The sequence below is a fragment of the Pseudophryne corroboree genome, chromosome 1 (genome assembly GCF_028390025.1).
Source record: "Pseudophryne corroboree isolate aPseCor3 chromosome 1, aPseCor3.hap2, whole genome shotgun sequence".
NCBI classification, from domain to species: domain Eukaryota; kingdom Metazoa; phylum Chordata; class Amphibia; order Anura; family Myobatrachidae; genus Pseudophryne; species Pseudophryne corroboree.
Window position 1 is genome coordinate 908,236,862 of NC_086444.1, and position 1,187 is coordinate 908,238,048.

At 47.8% G+C, this 1,187-nt stretch overlaps 1 pseudogene; it reads left to right on the forward strand.

Annotated features, from left to right (window-relative positions):
- The first annotated feature begins 330 nt into the window (after positions 1-330).
- LOC134960978 (U2 spliceosomal RNA) lies at positions 331-403 on the forward strand (annotated as a pseudogene).
- Positions 404-1,187: the final 784 nt, after the last annotated feature.

Sequence of the window (1,187 nt, forward strand, 5' to 3'; positions counted from 1 at the left end):
GTGTGACTATGTTAGGGTCTGACATCAATAAATGAGAGACCAATAACTGATATCGATATTTATGAGCACATAATTCTACCTGCCAAAAATCCAATTATTCAAGTGCCTAGTGCAATAGCATATTTAAACAGCTCAGACATCTGTCACTATAAGTGAGAGGTGAACTATTACTATACCTGACACTGGATGTGAGAGGCATTTTAGGATTTTATCACATGTACCAGACACCTGACACTATAAGTGAGAGGTGAATTGATAATACATCTGATACTGTGTACAAGTGGTGTTTCAGCATTATACCACATATCACATGTAAGTGGCAACTAGTTAATCGCTTCTCGGCCTTTTGGCTAAGATCAAGTGTAGTACCTGCTCGAGGGAAACACTTGGTGGAGTACCTGTTCTTACACTAGGAGCGTGAGAGGTTCCTAGATGTGGAATGGAGAAACACCTTGTGGAGTACCATGCCGGGGTGTGGCAATGCCTCTGGTCGAGAGGGGAGAAAAACTGGGCTTAGTATCCACCGTCCTTCTAAGGGGATGAAATAAGGCCCCTTGCGTGGAGTGGAGAACGGCCCGGTCTAGTATCTTCTCTCGTACTGGGGGTTAACCCTGGCACAGAGTGGGTATGAAGCTTGGTCTGGCTGAGAGGTCGGGAGCAGCTAGAAGCTCGAGGTGTTTTGTGCCCCTAGAACTGGAAGGGACAGGGGTGCCAAAAATGCACTGGGGTTTCGAGCCACCTTTGCACTAAGGAACTTTTAGCACTTAACACTTCAACCCTTCCTGTCTGCACCCACTTCCTTTGCCCTGGCCTTTTGGATAGGGCAAGTATAATTTTTTATACCCCCCCCCCCATGCCTTCTGGCTGGGGCTTTTTTATTTATTTATTTATTTATTACACGCACCTGTTTTGCACTTTTGAGCACAACACAAGCACTTATTTTTGTATAGTTTTGTCACGTCACGGTTTTTTGTTTGGGGTTTAGGTGAGACCCTTATGGGCTACCCTCTCCCCTAAGTTGCTGAGGCCCTCTCCTTTTGGGGAGGGCCAGAGGCTGTATTCGATCCCCAGGGGGAAGCTTCGGCCAACCTTGGGGATACACGAGGGTCCCTCTGTGCTTCGGCAAGGGGGGACCCACAGTCCCTTTTTCCCCTCAGTAGGCCTTCTGGCTCTGAGGGGTAGGGGAG